The sequence below is a fragment of the Emydura macquarii genome, unplaced genomic scaffold, assembly GCF_026122565.2.
Source record: "Emydura macquarii macquarii isolate MOO-44397 ecotype Brisbane River unplaced genomic scaffold, CSIRO-AGI_Emac_v2 contig_3343, whole genome shotgun sequence".
In the NCBI taxonomy this organism is placed as follows: Eukaryota; Metazoa; Chordata; order Testudines; family Chelidae; genus Emydura; species Emydura macquarii.
The window spans coordinates 3,792,743-3,810,962 of record NW_027133480.1 but is presented as its reverse complement, the minus strand read 5'-3'; the positions used below and the strand labels follow the sequence as shown (position 1 = coordinate 3,810,962).

The 18,220-nt window shown below is 39.1% G+C and overlaps 1 protein-coding gene across 2 annotated transcripts in view; it reads right to left on the bottom strand.

The window, feature by feature from the left end:
- PTPRE (protein tyrosine phosphatase receptor type E) overlaps positions 1-18,220 on the bottom strand; it is a 223,733-nt gene that overhangs the window by 156,201 nt on the left and 49,312 nt on the right. For both annotated transcript variants that reach the window (XM_067533350.1, XM_067533349.1), the window contains exon 2: positions 8,039-8,061. The gene's annotated coding sequence lies outside the window, so the exon portion shown is untranslated. The remainder of the gene's footprint in view (positions 1-8,038; positions 8,062-18,220) is intronic.

The window sequence follows — 18,220 nt, the reverse complement described above, 5'->3', positions numbered from 1 at the left end:
GTTAAGTCCAAAGCAGACTGTGAAGAGTAACAAAGGGATCTCACAAGACCGGGTAACTGGGCAACAAAATGGTAGATGAAATTCAATGTTGATAAATGCAAAGTAATGCACATTGGAAAACATAATCCCAACTATACATATAAAATGATGGGGTCTAAAATAGCTGAGGAAAGAGAGAGATCTTTGATGTAGTTCTCTGAAAACATCCACTCAATCTGCAGTGGCAGTCCAAAAAGCTAACAGAACATTGGGAATCATTAGGAAAGGGATCGATAAGAAGACAGAAAATATTGTATTGCCTCTTTATAAATTCATGGTACGCCCACATCTTGAATCCTGTGTACAGATCTGTTTGCCTCAGCTTAAAAACTGTATTGGAATTGGAAAAGGTACAGAAAAGGGCAACAAAAATGATTAGGGATATGGAACAGCTTCCATGTGAGGAGAGATTAACAAGACTGGGACTTTTCAGCTTGGAAAAGAGCCAACCAAAGAGGGATATGATAGAGGTCTATAAAATATTGACTGGTGTAGAGAAAACTAAATAAGGAAGTGTTATTTACTCCTCATAATGCAAGAACTTGGGGTCACCAAATGAAATTAATAGGCAGCAGGTTTAAAACAAACAAAAGGAAGTATTTCTTCACACAATGCAGTCAACCTGTGGAATTCCTTGCCAGAGGATATTGTGAAGACCAAGACTATAACAGGATTAAAAAAAGAACTAGATAAATTCATGGAGGATAGGTCCATCAATGACTGTTAGCCAGGAATCGCTGTTTTCCAGGGGCTAGGAACGGCCAACAGGATGTATCACTTGATGATTATCTGTTCTGTTCATTCCCTCTGAAGTGCCTGGCATTGGCCATTGTCGGAAGACAGGATACTGGGCAAGAATGGCCATCCTGGGTCAGACCATTCTTATGATTCATTTTTTTTTATCAGTTGAAAGTAGCGCTCTGCCAATAACTCTTATTTCAAAATATGTTAGTCCCATGCTGCAATAAGATCTTCTGGGAAAGGTACTTTCCATGTAATAGCATGAAGACTTTCTTTAACCGGAGGAAAGGAAACATTCAGCCTGACCAACAATTGGAGACAAACTATAGCAAATCAAATCCCCTTCTCTTTCAAGAGAAAAGTGTACAAAGAACCCTTCTCACTCCCAAATGGTTTATGGCCCTCCATAATTACAATAATAATGATAAATGAAACAGTCAACATAAGACTGCAAATTTTAACATATATCATTTACTGGTCTCAATGTGGAAAATGAAAACAATTATGTAAACAGTTATTTCTAGCTCCAGCTAACCTTATGCTTTAGTTGTAGAACAGGTCCGAAAAAGAATCACAATCTCAGGTTGTCAGCTATTTCAACAGATACCCAATGTCTCCATCACTCACTTCACCTGACCTCTGCAAAGCCTGCAATCTTCCCTTTTAAAAGTACTTTGGTAAAGCATGGATGTGGTTGATCTCATTTTAAATATTAAGGCCAAGATTTGCAACTGTGACCAATGTTTGGGTGTCCAACTTGAGACACCTTAAAGGGACCTGATTTTCATAAGGTGTTAAGCACTAAAAATCACAAGTCACATTTGAAAATTTTGGACTAAAATCACATCTTAATAGAATCTATGACTATATTCAGTACTTTAGCATCTGCATCCAGTTTTCAGACCCAAGGAGTGGGCAGATTGGCCTTTGGAAAGATACTCCTATCCAAGAGGTCTGAGGCATTTCCTACAATCCACAAACATGGGATTGAATTTCAAGGCTGATTTCCAGTGTAAGTATTTCTTACATAATTTAGGGTAGTCTACACTGCGATAAAAAAATCTCACGGCACAGAGTCTCAGAGCCCAGTTCAGAAGACTGCACCCATCCTCCTCACCGGGTCTAACAGCCAGGCTCCAGCCAGAGCCAAATGTCTACACTAAATTTTATAGCCCAGCAGCCCACACCCAGCAAACTCAAGTCAGCTGACCTGGGCAAGTTGCAACCATGCCGCTAGTCTTTTATCGCGGTGTAGCCATACCCTCAGTACAATATATGGGGGAAGGAGAAAGTGTCTTTTCTACTTGAAAAATTCCAGAAAATTTGTAACATTGTGCTAGCAGTGTTAAAACTTGCTTTTCTTTCCTGCACCTTCAGGAAAAATAAAGTACTCATCTCTGAATTAGGGAGGTTACAATTCAATCTGGGAAAACAGATTGACTTTGAAGTGTCAGGATTGCCTATGTAATCAGTTGGATATACCGAGAGAGGTTAGAAGATTTTCATACAGTGAGAAAACAAAATAAGCCAATCGGGTTTAAAAGAGCACAAAGGCAACTTAGTCATCTTCTGAATCATAAGCATTCCAGGCTTTGTGGAGTTTGATATCTGGATTTGAATTCTGCATCTCAGGATCATCAGTAAGGTTAAGATTTGTCATGATTATTTTTAGTAGTAGAAGTCAGGGACAGGTCACGGGCAACAAAGAAAAATTCACAGAAACCTGTGACGTGTCCCTGACTTTTATTAAAAATAACTGACAAAATGGGGCTAACTGGGGGCAATGAGAGCTTGAGCCCCACTGGGGGGGGGGGGGGGGGAGAGGGGGAGGAGAGGGAAGTGGAGTACAGTACCCGACCCTGTTGTGGCTGACAGCACTGGGATCCCCACCGCCCGCAGTGGCTCAAAACTCCGGGGCTGATGGCTTGGAGCTCCTGGTCCCCCTTCCACTCATTGGTGGCTGACAGCTTCAGCCCTGCTGCCCCAGGCTGAAGCAGAAAATGTCACGGAGGTCTCTAGAAATCACAAAATCCATGACATAATATTATCCTTACTCATTAATAATCCTGCTTCTTTGGAACTTTTTTGGAGCATTTACCATATGGTTTGTCTAGTGAAGGACTGTGTCTGTTTTAAGAGAGAGGCACGCCACTACATAATGTCTCTGGTGAAATACTGGTCCCACTCAAGTCAATGCAATTAGGTGAACAAGGAAACAGCTTAGCAAGCAGCCACTGAGAGGGTGAAATTAGAGTCATGAGGATTTGTTTTCATGATAGTATGTATATATGCTGCAACAAAAAAAGGATTTTTGATTTTTATTTGTTAAATTGTGCTTCTCCATTGTATGTGCGGGCCCAATTTCAGAGGTGCTGAGAATCTGTAGCTTCAACAGACTTCAAGAACACACAGCACAGTGACATGCGGATAAAAAACAAACAATGACTTGAGTGGGCGTTATGAGTGCTTAGCACCTCTAAAAAAGCAGACCCCATGTGTTTGTAATGGATAGATTTCTTTTTTAATTCTCTAAATCAGTTGAATTTTCTTTGAGTGAATTGCTTCTGTCTAAAAGCATATCTTTTTTTTTTTTTATCCTGTGTGTCAGACAGTAGCTACACTATCTGTCAAACTATGGTCTGCATATTTTGTATTTATGATTTTTTATGCAGTTTAAAGTCATTCGTCCAATGTTTAGTGAGTACTTATATGGTCCTCATCACTGTATTTTCTGAGCAAATCAAGAGTTAAAGTAGTAACAAAAAGAAAAAAAAAATCATATTCTGTCACCCTGCCCATGCCTGTGTGTACACTGTTTAGACATATGCCTAGTCCAGAAACGACAATGCTGATGTTCTATCCATTACATTCATTTTACCATTGCTCACTAACTTTGCCACAGTTAACTGTATGGCAGTCTCTCTATCATTGTATAGCGGTTTTTTGCTTTTCACAGATATCACTAGTCTATTGTAGCCGAATGGAATAACTTCATAACAATATAAGTGCTTTTTTTCCTCGAAGCATTGGAAGAAATTAAAATATCAAAATACATTAATGTAACATTATAGTTTTAACAAAACCACAATAGCAAGGCAAGTCAGTTAAGGAACGACAGTAATGGCTATGCATAGCCAAGTGCCACAACCATATGATTTTAGCCTTTTGTCTTTGCCGGACTGTTAATGTAGTTTATGTTTACATGTTTTAATACAATATTTCAAGGTTTATAAATGTACTGTTTTAAAAGGAAATTTCCACATGAACAATGCACACAACTCTTACAGTGAAAATACAGGGAACTTCATAGCCCATGTGCATTTGCACAAATCTATGTTTCCCAAATTCTTCCCAAACTCCCGTACACAGGAATTTTGCATGACTCACTTCTCAGAACCCAACCTGCATAGGTAGGGTGACCAACCTCCCAATTCGTGAAAAATGGACACTGAGCGCCAGAACCTCCCCCATTCCACCTCTTTCCCCTTAGGGCTCTGGCCACGCTCCTCCTCCCCTCCTCCTCCAATTGCTCACTGCTTTCTCCTCTTCCCTCCTCCTGCCAGCTGAGCTGCTTTTTAGGGATGGAAGGGTGACTGGGATAGGACAGGGGGAGAGAGAACTGTACTCCAGCAGTGGAGGGGTGACTGGAGCAATATGGAGGTGAGCACCCTGGGGGTGGAGCACAAAGGAGACCCCACTCCTCAAACACCATGTGCTTCTGGAATCCCTCCCCACAGGCACTGGCCCACCGTTACCTCTCTCCGTGAGAGCCAGGTAGTTCCTGAATGCTCCTCCAGCTCCAGCAGCAACTGCTCTTCCCGCCCATCTAGCAGCGGAATGGAAGCTGATTCCAGACGGTTATTCAGGTAACTGGACTTTTGGTGTCCAGTCAGTACTACTGACCGGACACGGTCATGTTCCCCCTTTCAATTGGACTTTCCGGTCAAAAACCAGACACCTGGCAACCCTATGCATAGGCTTGACTGCTCAGTAACAAATAATTAATAAATAAAACAAATAGAAACACATTTTTGTGCTTGAGGTCAAATATGACTTTTTTATTTAGTGGGAGAAAGCACAAATCTCCTTTAATACTTACATTGGAAAGATTTTCAGGCCTACTTGTAGTATATATGGATTCATTCCAGTTTCATATTAGTACCAACAGATACAGAATAAACATATCAAAGAACTGTAGACCTCTTCTCCATAGTGTTACGATGACGACATTTGTGGCAGTTTGTAGATTTTATCATTTTAAATATTTAACTATTCTTATTTTTAAGGAAAACATTTTCTCTATTTTTCTTCAAGTAAAAATATAATTTGTTCCATGTTAGAGCAACAAAAATTAGGTAAGTGCTAAGCATGATACCTTTCTTTTAAGAGTTAATTATCATCATCATCATGATCATTCTCAAGAACTATAATGCTGTGTTTGCTTTTAATGCTAAAGTAAAAATAGTCTCGCTCTGTGAGTAGATGTACTGTTTCCTGTCAAGGAGGTACTTGAAGCACACAACTGCAATTTTCTTCATTATCAGGCTATCAAATTCTTTCAAACTCAGAGCCTAAGCCTTGTACTGGTAATGAAATGCAGTGTAACAAGACTGAGAGACAGTGCACAAGTGTGGTGGGGGGGAGGGATGATTTGGGGGATGGACTATCAATTTATTTGGGAGAGTGACTATTTAATTTTACCTACTTCTCTCTACCCAAAGAAAGTTATTTGGTTAAGACAGACAATAACTGGACCGCCAACTTGATTTCAATCTATCTATCTATATTTCTTCAATTTTCTTTGCCCATTTTGATTTATTTCATTGTATTTTCAATTTTGTATTTCTTGTTTCAGAGCTGTATACATAGAGACTAATCTCCATCAAAACCAACAGGCAATTGCAGGCTATCATACAGTACCGTAACAAGAATATAGGTACACCAATAAGTATGTTTTAGCACAGTGAAGGGGCTTATGTAACTATCTAATACTCCTTTTCTTTATTTTTCATCGCCAGTCCTTCTGTTAAGCATGAAATAAGATTCAATCACATTACTGTATATACTCTCCTTCTCTGTTTCTCCCACTGTCTCTTAGTTCATGAACAATAGGAAAATTTACTATATCGTTCCCCTCCCCATCTCATGAATAAGTGTTGAAAAGTAAACACTGGTGAGAACTTTCTTTCTTCGAAGTGAGAAAAGTGTGCAAAGCCGGGTGGATTGATTTAAGTCAAAGCGATTTAAATCACCATTTTTAATAATGATTTAAATCAACAATCAGGAAATGTAAATGTAAATAATCAATTTTAACTGTGTTTTACATTTGTGCTTTTCCTAAAGAAATCTTATTTTCTTAAATAAAGGCTGATTCTCATCGTTGTTAACCATCACATGATGATTTGCAACTAAATATTGCCTTTACACAAAATTTGGTGCTTCTTTTTGCCAAGTGGATATACATTTTGTATTATGTTAGAAAATGGTGAATGATGAATTTCATATGTAGATGGTTAATTTTTACTTGCAATTTGTGTCAAGTTCTATTTGTATGGAAATGCAAATTCAATTAAATGCACAAAAATAGCATTTTGCAGGTTTACTTTTATTTATCATTAAATAAAACTACTTTAAATGTGCTGGATACACAAGAAAAAAGTTGATCAAAACATGTTTTTCATTTAAAACTAATTAATTTAATAAACAAAGGATGTATTGTTTTTAGCTAGTGAAATGAACTGATTGTTTCTGGTCACCATGTCCTTTAAGATGTTAGAACTAGTATATCTAATCCTCTTGCATCTAGCTTTATTCATAGATGGGAAGAGGAAAACAAGCTTTCCTGCTTTTTCAACTACCAATTAGTTTCTTAACTTTGAATAAGCATGTCATTGAACAAAACTAGTTAAATAAACTGAAATAAAGAAAATGTTCTCCCTGTACCTGCAGAAAAGCCTACTCCTGTCAAAACCTGGTGTAGCACATCAACAAACGGCTGGTTCCAGGTGCTTAGCCAGTGACTTCCACCAGTTCAGTGGTCTTTCTTTAAAACTAGGCAGCTAACATATATTATTGTTCATATTGAATGTAAATGATTAATAGATTATAATAAATGTATACCTTAATACAGGTTGTTAATTTCAAATTTAATTTTAATAAACCTGTATTTAATTTAAATAAAAGAATCCCATTTAAATAAGAACAACTGATTTTTAGAAAATCATCTAATTTTATCCACCCTGCTGAAAAGCCATACTTCCACCCTGTTCCTACCATATCCAATCCATGGGGAGAAGTGAACAAACATTCTCAACACCCCTGCTTACACTTAGTAAGAGACCAATTAATAAGAAAACAGTAGGTTGGAGAAAAATGGTGCCCGTTATGTTCAGAGCATCTTTTGCAAGAGCCCACACAAAATACTAAAAATGCAGTATACGATTTGAGAGATTGGAAAGACTTCAATTTTCTGAAAGTACTTTTACATTCATTCATATGCTGACCTCTATATGACATAGCCAAGAAGGGAACTATGCAATATCTTACACGTGTGCGCACACACACATTTACTTTAATTTTGCACTTTCTAGTCTTTCAGAAAACAGGTCAGGAATGAACTGAAAATCTGTGTAAGCTCAAAAGCTTGTCTCTCTCACCAACAGAAAGAAGCCAATTCAATAAAAGATATTACTACACCCACCTTGTCAAACAAAAACCAAGTCAGTTACGGTTAAAAGTCTCCTTTTCCCTAAGAATAAGATCATTTTTGCACAACACCATTTTATCATCAACTGACCCCCAACAGGAATGCAATTACAATGAGGTCAGCACTGTTTTGCTGATATCAAGATCTAGAATAGTTCATTTTCAGCATTTTCCCAAAAGCAGATCAATTTAAGAAGCAATTACCGTCGATGCAATTATTTGACAGTGTGCTCCCTAATGGCTTTCAAATGTGTGTCACTGAGATAACGCAATACTTTTTATAATGACTACAAGCTAATGAAAGTTGAAGATATGTTCTGAACAATGCATTTGGCGAGTATTCAATAGTAAAGCAATAGTGAGCTCTAATATATAAAACAAAGAGTGTAACTTACAGATGTACCTACATAGGAAAGTAGAAAATTAAATATAATGTGGTTGCAGTCACTGATTTCATCCATAAATTGAGTAATTTTTCATGCCAGCAGCATTTTACATGTGGTGTTCTCAGCCAGGTGTTGCATTATTAAATACAGTAAAATAGAGTACTCACCTGAAGAAAGAAGCAGCTATGGGCTGTAAGAAAAGAAAAAAGGGAGAGATTAAAAAGTTGTCACTTGTTCTCCATTTTCAAAACTTTATTATTTTTAAATGACAGTAAAATAGGGCCCCATTGTGCAGAGCACTAAATAAACTTAATAAAATACTGTCCCCGACCCACAGATATTACAATATAAATTGAGAAAACATAACGAGGGAATGGTGGGATGGAGAATGAGGGTATCTGACTGTGCGTAAAAGGAGCAGAATCAATTCTTTTTATATATATAAATAAGAAAAGAGATGAAAGGATCTGAGTAATACAACCTACTTCATGCAAAATGTCTACACTTAAAACATCTTTAATTGCTAAAGAGACAATATCTGTCGTATGCATCCCCAGAGAAAATAAGTGTGTGCTGTTTGGATGTGGACAGGAAGCTTCCAAATCCATGCCTGTGAATTATTTAGGTTTCTACATTACATATTTATACAGAGCAAGAACAAGATTTTGCCTGTAAATCTTTGTGAATTTAACATACATAAATTCAGGACTAACTGGTTGCAGTGACAGTCTGATCTTTCTGTGTGCCAAGCAGTAATACCAATAAAGATGCCAAAAACATCCATCTGGTAGAGGATTGCAACTGCTCTGACTGGCCCTTTTTTTCTTGTGAAGGAATGCTGAAAAGAGCAATACATACAGTACCTGCTGCAAGGTCTCTCAAACAAACCCATCTCCTTTTCCATGTAACAGCACTACACAATTTAAAAGTTTTTTTGGTCTTCAATCGAGTATAGCTGACACTATCCCCTCCTCTTTTCAGAAGCCTCTTTAGAGTCCAGGAGCTTCTTACACAACAGAGAAATCTGCCACATTCTAGTTCACATTCAGCTAACAAAGGTCAGAAAATAGAGCATGAAAAGAGGTCAGAAGGTAGAACAAAGAAGGAGATGAATCCAGAGCAACAGAAATTTTTGGCAGTTTATCAGAGCTACTTTTTATTCCAAGAGTTCCGGAAGCAATTTATCCACCCCTAGTGGGTGAATCAGAAGGTGAACAAGCAATCTGCAGAATACAGATTTATTTATACAATCAATTACTTCAGCTGGCTTTGTTGGACATCAAAAAGAAATGGAAGTAACTCATTCTAATAATAATTCTAATAATTCTGTATTATAAAGATTAACAGGCCATAAATCTTTCCAGTATTGAATTCAATAAACCGAATTCTTTTCCCCTTACATTCTGCACAATACCATCCCAGCCTGTGCACTTGCCGCCCCCCCCCCCCCTTCCTACTATGCTGAACTTCTGCCACCAGCCTAAACTCTTCAGCCCTAGCCTCTAATTTGTGAGTATGAACTACCAGCATAAATAACTAGAGATGCAATTTTGCACCAATAACTATTGGTACTCACAATTTAACTATAGATCTGGTCCAAATTTTTCAAATTAAGTTTCTTACATTGAAAATGGTCTTTATTCAAAAGCGAAAGCTTTTCATGAAAGTTATGATTTTGCCAAAATAAAAAAAAAAACCAAATAAACTACCCCCTTTTCCACCACTCTCTGAAATCATTACAGTGTTATTGTAGCCATGTTGGTCCCAGGTTATTAGAGACACAAGACAGGTGAGGCAATATCTTTTATTGGTCAAATTCTTTTGGTGAGAGTGACAAGCTCTCAAGTTTACACAGAGCTCTACTACATGTCTCTGTGTAAGCTCCAGAGTTTATCTTGCTCTCACCAACAGAAGGGGGTCCAATAAATGAGATTACTAATGCCACTTCTAACTACCTCAACTGTGAATGAGAGACAAGGTGGGTGAGGCAAAGTTGGAGTGGGGGACACTCAGTATAAGAGCTAAGTATTAATTAATTTTATGCGGAAGTGAATTAAGGCAAATACGTGTTTAAGACCTGAAGAATGTGCTTGCAGGCCTATAATTAATAAAATTTTAAATGATATAAGAGAAGCAAATTGAGCTAAAACAGGCCACATACAGCATACTATTTAGAAAAGAATTACTAAGTACATGAATATTAAAGTAATGGTCCCACATTCTTCCCTCCTCTAAGGCAGCAGAGGGGGGGAAATGCCAGTAGCAACAACTCAGGAGAGCACAGGAAAAGCAGCAGCCAGGTTTCCTCACTTCTCAGCTATTTCAAAGAAGCCCCTGTGCCCACATCCCTGAAGTCACAGAGTAATAATATTCCACGCTGTGCTGTAAGAGGTGCAGCACAGAACTTGCAGTCCAGGGGCAGGGCTGGAGCAAAAAGGTATCCTTAAACCACCTTTGCACCCTCTTAGTCTGCTCCGGGGACTAGAGAGCCCCAGTATAATTTACACAACCCTGGCGTTCTGTCTAAATTACAGCAACATCCTTGGGCTGCCTTATGGGCCACAGTGTTGCTGCTTTGCCTCATCCCCAAAACCCCAACATCCCTCCCTGCACTCAAGCCTTGTTCCCAGCATTCCCTATGCCAGGTCTGGTGAGGAGGCAATATTACAGCTGTTTCATGCAGTTCCTGAACTCCTCAGATGGATACAATGTATTTATACGCTGGTCAGGCCCTTTTACACATTGTATCATAAATATAGTAACCATGTCAATGGGCATGACCACCATTTGAAAGCCACCAGGGACCATTATCATAATTCAGTTTGATCTGCTGAATAGCACCACACAGGCAACAGAACTTAACCTAGTGATTACTGCATCACCAGTCCTCTTCTACCACCAGGGATTTCCCCCTCCAAAAATAATACTAAATTTGTCCACATTATCTTCCATGGTTTTTTGCTTTCTATGGATGTTCAAAGATCAGCAAGGAGTTTTCTATGTATGTAAGACGATCTGGAGCTTGGAGGCTCAAACTCCCCTCCCCCTTTCCAAGTCTGCAGAGGTCCAACCTTCCCCTGCTCAATAGAAAGAGCTGAAGGAAACTATTAGAGTTTCCTGATTCTGAAACAGGTGTTTCCTGTTTGGGACATAACATACTTATGGTCAGTGAGATTACCATACTACATATAAAGATTAAATTTATTCTAGTGTGAAGAGCTACAGGGGGCCTCTAACCCCAGTTAAGGGTTTAAGTGAGATTTTAATCATACACAAGTCTGTGTGGACTCTCTACAGGGTTGGAATTTCATTCTTAGCATTATTTAAGTTCCAATAAGAGATTTAGTATTCAAAGAGATACATATTACCATCCTTAATGTTTTAATCTGCAAATACACAAACAAGACAGATATTTTGTATTTTAATATCAAAAAATGTTTAACAAGTAATTCCTAGAGATTAATACAAAAACTCTACTACACACATTTTATTTTCTTCCCTAAAATATCCTACAAGATATTTATTCATTTAATTTAATGTATGATTAAAATTATGCAAGCCTTACTCTTCCTTCTATTCTTACTATAGGACATTTTAAATTAATTCACACATTAATTAACGCACATTAAAAACACTCCAAAAATGCACATGTAGACATTCCCTAAGAGACAAACTTGGGTTAAACTCACCACCTCTTGCCAACCTTCATATTTCAAAACTGATCAACAATGAAAATTACATTTAACATTTTCTTTATATCTCTCTTTCTATCAAAGCACTACTTAAGCTTCTGGTCTTATGTATCATGGTTAGACTGGTTAGGCATGTTGCCAGTAGAATGTTTTTTAAACAAAAACTAAGAAAATAAAGGTCAACCAGTTAAAAATATAATGATGAACATTTTGTGCCAGGCCAATACTCATTCACGTATTTCATTCTGGCCACTCAGATATGCACTATTTTTTCAGTGTAACATTGTGTGTAATGATTTATAGCTAAAAAGGGCATTTAATCTCATTTTTACATTTAGGTATTATTTTCCAACATTTCTATAAAAATATGATATCCTCATTATTTCTAGCTGAAAATACATTGCAAATTATTTTGTCACGTTTTATTGTGATACTATTCAATAACTGAAAATGGCAAACATCTTTCTGGAAACAAATATATATTGAGTTAGGAGGCAAAAACAAAAGAAAATTTTAAAAGTCTAGGCCATGCAAGAAGGGATTAATCCTCTAAAGCTAAAATGAATGGCTAAGCAAAGCATGACACACACAACAGCTTTTTTGCTTTAGGAAAACTATCTTATATCCCAGTTCATCAAACAATTCATGTAACACTTTCTAGCAAAGTAAGTTTGCCTCAAAATGTTCTTACATTACATAAAATGTATAAATGCACAAAAGTATTATGGAACTTTAAAATTATTAAATAGCATATATGTACAGTTAGTTAAAATGTAGTACAAGTTTCCATAATGTATGTAGGTATTCTCTCTCTACAAGCTCAGACTGTCTGAGATTTTGAAAGGTTTCATGAGACTACAGCAAAACAATTACAAAGTATCAAAAAGCTATAATTTCCAAGTGTGGTACCATAACTATAGTATCCCTATATATACACAAGAACAGCTTCCTGAAAAGTATTTTAGGTGAGCAGTAATACTGTATGGCTGAATTATTATCAAAATGCAGAGCATTTATCTCATGTTAGCTCAAAATACAATGAGGAATAGATATCATGCAACATTGATTTCACTGTTATCACATTCTACCATAGGGCAATTCCATTTTGATTCCAGGCAGTTACAGAAATGATGTAAAAGAAATGTAATGAAACTATATTTCTGAATGATCTCTTGGGACTCAGATCCTCTTTGATATATGCTGACCATGCCAAGTCTCACACTTTCACTGGTACATCCCAGGCACTGGCAAACTGTTATTTTCTGTTAAATCTAATCCATGACGGAATGAAAGCATGTGTCATGAGCACTATGAAACAGGAAACGAATCACCCCTTCCAAGGGCCCAATTCCACATTCCTTATACCAGTGTTTCCTGACTTTTTAAGTAGCAAGTACCCCCTAATTTCTGAAAATTTTAATAAGTACCCCAACACTCACTTTTCCATGGGATTTTATATTTACAGACTAATGTGAGCCATATGTTGGAAGAAGGGCTGAGTATATAAGGCCGTGATATAACAGATGTCAGATCTAGTGTGGGTAGGGTTGCCACTTTTACACTAAGGGTTCACAACTCAAGTTTGTACCTGGTCTAGAGGTGATGTTGGCCAAAGCTAGGAGGCTTTGAGCGGCATGCCAATGCTTGGGAATATAAAGCGTCGTGCCAAATTTTTTGCCATAGATTTGAGAGGAGGAAGGGGTGAGAGAGAGACAGGGAGAGAGAGGAAAAGAGGGTAACTGGTAAAATCTGAGGCTGTCATAGTTGTCAATTTCACTGCTCAGCCAGAGCAGTGAAATTGACAAGTTTTCTGGGTATTGGGCTTTGAGCTTGGGAGGGGGGCTGCCACCTGGGCAAGTTGCAGAGGGCTGCTGCCTGGCTGCTAGCCCAGGGGGGGGTTGATGCCACCCAAGCCGAGCTGGGGCAGAGGAGGCTTCTACACCAGCTGGGATCCAGGGATGTGGGAGGGCAACTGCTGCACATCTTCAAGCCGGGAAGCTGGAAGCTGTCCCTCAGCTCTGAGCTGGGATGAGGGTGGCTGCCACACAGCTGCAAGCCCAGCTCACAAGATGCAGGAGGCTGCCACTGGGCTCCCACCTGGGAGCTAGGACTTGGCAGGAAGCAGGGGGCTGCCGCTCGCCTCCCACAAGAGCAGGCAGCTGCTACTCACTTCCCAACTGGGACCGGACGGGAAGTGGGTGGCTGCCGTGTGCCTTCCCCAAAAGCCGGCTACTGCCGCCCGCCTCCCAGCTGGGAACTGGGACCTGGTGGGAATCAGGGGGCCACTGCCCACCTCCCCCAGAAGCTGCCAGCTACCACCCACCTCCCAGCTGGGAGCTGTGACTGGGCGGGAAGCAGGGGCTGTCGCCCGCATCCCCCAGAAGCCAGGGGCTGCCACATGCCTCCCAGTTGGGAGGTGGGACCGGGTGGGAAGCGAGCTGCTGCTGCCCAGCTTCCCCAGAAGTCGGCAGCTGCCGGCTGCCTCCCCTTCACTCTGTTTTTTCCCCAGATACCCCCTGCCTGTGTCTCACGTACTCCCAGGGGTACGCGTACCACAGGTTGAGAAACTATGCCTTATACAATCCACACTCTCAGAAGGCTCAGTGGGTGTTTGGGGTGTGCGAAGAATACACAGCTAGGACCAAAATAACATCCAGGTCTTCCTCCACTTCCCTGGAGATCAGATAAGAGAAATGCTTCAAGACCCTCTGTTGTGTTGGCAGGCCCCATTTCTTTCTTATCTTCGGCTATTTACTACTGATTAATAACAGATCTCTAGTAAATTTCACTTTACAGTCTGATCACAATAGAACAGATGCTGACAGCTCATGTCAGATGCAGGCACATACCTGGTAATCAACATTGTGCCTGGCTTTAGTTTAAGTCATTTACATATATCTTGACAAAAGCTGATTTAAAGGTTTTTGGGTTGATATCTTTTTTTTTTTTTTTTTTTTTTTTTTTTAAATGTAGCCTAGATACAATTTTGACTCATCCAAGCTTACATTTGTCCCTTCAAGGATACTGTCAAGCACTTCCCCCCACTATGATTTACATCTGCTGAGAAGGAATCAACCCCTAGCGTAAAGATTATGAGAAGCTGTTTGAAACTCTAAATATGCTTCAGACAAGTAATTATGGAGACTGAATTAATTATCCACACTGACATTAAAGAATCACCACACTTGCATGAAATAAATGCAATCACTTCCAGGGAAAAAGGTCAGACTCCAAGGTCATAACAGAGGTAGTTGACTACCCTGTTGATTATCCTTAAACTATCCTCAAAGCTGGTTGCAAGTATCAGGGAATAGCTAGAGCTCTGGAAATCCAACTTTCTTAATTTCTAGCAACAGAGAATGACTTGCAGAATCCATGATTCTGATCAGAATCATTAGTTTCACAATATAGTATGAAACTACATTGTAATTTATTTACACTAACATCAAGGCAGAGTTACAAAGTGATTATTAGAGGCAAAAAAAACCCAAAACTTCCACAATTTCAGAGGAAAAAACCTGACCAGCCACTTCACATGTAGACCTCAGTGATTTCCAGATACATCTCCCCCGTTCCATGACTGTCATTTGTCTTCAGATGTGATTGTGGCATCCTATCATTCAGAGGACAAAATATTCTGCTTCATGGAAAAAAGTAAAACAAGGCATCATCTGTATGTGAAGTAGCCACCTTTCTACTTCCATTTGCCACAACTGTGTACATCAGGACTCCAGGATTTGCCCATGTTACTACAGTTTATTGGATTCAGGAGATTTCCTCCCACACAGCAATGACCCACAGCATGAATTTCAACAGTACTGATCCACAATGCATAACAAACTATAAAGCATTCTGTGTCATGCTTCCACACTTCCAGTACTCTCCAGTCTGCTCCGCGTAGCGTAGCACAGCACACCTACTTCCTCCAGCTTGTGCCCTGCTTCTCTGGAGCAGTGGGCTTTTAACAGGCAGCTGTCTGGGCCTTAATTGGCCTCAGTTGCTCCTGATTGCCCTCTCCTAACTCTGGCTAGGCTGCAGGGAATAAAGCCCTGATCATTCTGGGGCTTATATACCTCTCTTTGGATACTCTCCTGCTCACGCCCTTCCTGTTTTTACATTTGTTGTCCCCCGAAATTAGTTGCTCTCTAGGTCCGGTGGCTCCTCCCCTTGGGCTGGGGGAAGGGCCTTGAGCCACCCTAGTTTGCAAATTGATACTCTCCTGCTGCCCTCTGCCCTTGCTATATCACAGCAGTCACAAGGTAACTGCATGCCAGGGAGACTGCATGGGCTGCAGAATAAAGGGTAGTGTTGAGTGAGTTGCCTAGCAACAGGTAGGGACAGAGCCTACCTGAGCAAAAGACAAAAACACCTGGCCAGCTTCAGGCTGAGGTATGATCCTCTGAGGAAGACCTATATTCTTGGTGAAAGGCAAGGGAGTTGTGGAAATTGTACTGTGAGGAAGCTAGCGTAAGCCAGTGTGTTGGCACAGGGAATAGAGGTCAGTCTATAGAAGGGTAGGCCAGGGGACAATAACTAGCTGTCAGTGCATAAAAAGTTACCTTTAAACCTAGCCTATGGGATAACCACCTAAACCAACACTGGAATAGCTTTTATTAGTTATTATTTTAGTATTAAGCAAGTGCCTAGGGACCTCTACTAGAGATCAGGCCTCCATTAGGCTATGCAATGCACAGACACATAAAATGATAGATTGCCGATTCTTCAGGGCAGGGACTAAGTATAAGACAAGAGAAAACAGATCTATATGGACACGGAAAGCACTGGGTACTATTATGAACGGTATCGTCAGAGATTTTGAGGCATTGTGGCAGAGGGGAGTGTTAAGGAGGACCTAATGGGGTGGATTTGAGCTGGTGCTGAGCTGTCAAGTCAGGCCTCTGGACACACAATTTGAGCCACAAGAAGCTAATTCAAAATAGGGCACTCTTCATCCAAAAGAAGAGTGTCCAGATAAGAAGATGCAGCAATTTAATTAAACATAAAACCAAATTAGTTAAAATCAGCGCTCAAACTGGATGTAGACATGCCCTCAGTTTCAGAGGAAAGGGGGGCTGAGGCAAAGGGAAAGGGGCAGATGGTTTTTGCAAATCCAGGGTGATCAGAGTTTACTTTGGCAAAGTGCCACACCCAAGAAAGAGTCACAATGGAATCCCACTAACTCCCATGCCTGCTGTCTTTGGAAATATGTCTCCAGTTCTGCCATATTTACACTTCAATCTCTATTCTTTCTTTAAAGAGCTGTTTTATATCCTGTACAATAGTATTATAGGTAATGTAATACTAGAAATCCCCATTAAAATTCAGATAAAAGGATATTTTAATGTTATACATCAGAAAAAAATCTTACATAATTACAAACTTTTCTGAAAGTCAACAACAAAATAATCCCATGGTCACTTGAACTGCTGAGGACAAGCACCTATTTTTTCCCAATTCACTGAGAAAGTTTTGTGAACTCATCATGAATATCTCCTCCATATAAATGAACACTGCTGTATTCATTTAGAAAACAAAAACAGTATTATAGGAAAATATGCTATTCTGGTGCAATATCTTCCAAGAAAAGTGTAATGTTAGAAATGGTATTCTATTTAGCCTACCAAAAACAATCAAACTTCTTCCACTATAAAAAAAAACCTAAGATATTACAGTGTTTTGTTTTTAAACTTTTAGAGTACAAGATTAAATTTTACAAGATATGATATGCTATGTTATGAAATAAAGATGTCTGAATAACTATTTTGTCTCTCTGTACTTTATTGTTCATTCCCTCAATACCATGTACTAAAAATTATATATATGCAATTGTATTTTAACAAAGAAAACACCTACCTCAAATAAGCTGTATTTTCATTACATCAGCCTGCATTATAGCTTCAAAGGTAAGAACTATAGGAAGACTTCAATTTAGGAGTGTCTGACCAGATAAATGTGAAAGGAAAGTTCATTTGGGACCAACTTGATGGCTCAAGTAGTTAGCGCTTTATACAACCAGGAAGAGCCACCGTTCATTTTTCTTTTATCACCTCCTCCAGAATGTATACCATAGAGGTCATAAAGTCAACGAAGCATTGAAATGCATTTAGATTCATTTCTATTCTGTAAAATGCTTAAGCACATGTTTAAGGTTCAGTATGTGCTGAACTGAGCCTAAATGTGGTACTAAAACATTCATAAAACACCTTCACCACTTTCTATGACCACACTTTTCAGTCCCTTTTTGTTTCTATGAGAGAATAAGTGAATCAATGTCTGGGGTCACCCACTGCAAAAACTGAAACTAAAAATGCAGTTTACATTGCTTTAAAAATGCCAAGATGGTAGATACTAGGTAAAATGATCACTGCTTGGTCTCCAACTAATCTTCAAAATACATAGATGATTAACAGGATTTCTACTGTAACTGACAGCCTCAGAAGTGATGATGATACAGGAACAATGGCAGAAATGGGGCCTAGAGAAGAATGAAAACCTATTAGAAAGTAACAGATTTTTGGAAGCCAGAACCAGAAAAGGTTTAATTGGGTCATGTGAGACAGTTGATGGATATAACACACTATTTATTATAGTACAAGGCATCACTCTGAACTGTCTGCAAACAGGATTTTTATAAAAATAGGGATAACTTTCAAAACA